Here is a 555-nt window from a genome sequence, read left to right on the forward strand (position 1 = left end):
TTTGTAGACCAGGCTGACCTCGAACTCAGAAATCCGCCTGCCTCTGCCTCCCGAGTGCTGGGATTAAAGGCGTGCGCCACCACGCCCGGCTTCTGTATGTTTTTTTTTTTTTTTTAAGGAAAGAAAACCTATGTGATAGCACAGGATAGGAAAGGTCTACTGAATTCCAGCTCTCTTTTTTTGAGACAGGGACTCACTAAGTTGTTCCAGTTGGCCTAGGTAGAGGTCACTATATAGCCCAAGTCTGGAAGTTCCAGATACTCCTGCCTTAGCATTTCCTAAAAGATTACAGGCCAGCACCTGCTGCGAACTCAAGAGACATTCTATTCTCTTTTAGCGCTTCATCATCAGCTGGCGGTTGTACACCCCTTGCTAGGCATTTGGGGAAGAATTCACATTTATAACTGCTCATCTTTTAGCAAAGGCATCCTATAAGGATAAAATCACATCCATATTTGGAAAAAGTCCTTGTTTCAGCAGCCAGAGAGTCTCACCCTTACCCTCGTTTCCTTTGCTCCTCAGTTCTTCTGATGACCCCCAGGCTTTCCTAAGGAG

This window comes from Mus caroli, chromosome 1 (genome assembly GCF_900094665.2).
Source record: "Mus caroli chromosome 1, CAROLI_EIJ_v1.1, whole genome shotgun sequence".
Lineage (NCBI taxonomy): Eukaryota > Metazoa > Chordata > Mammalia > Rodentia > Muridae > Mus > Mus caroli.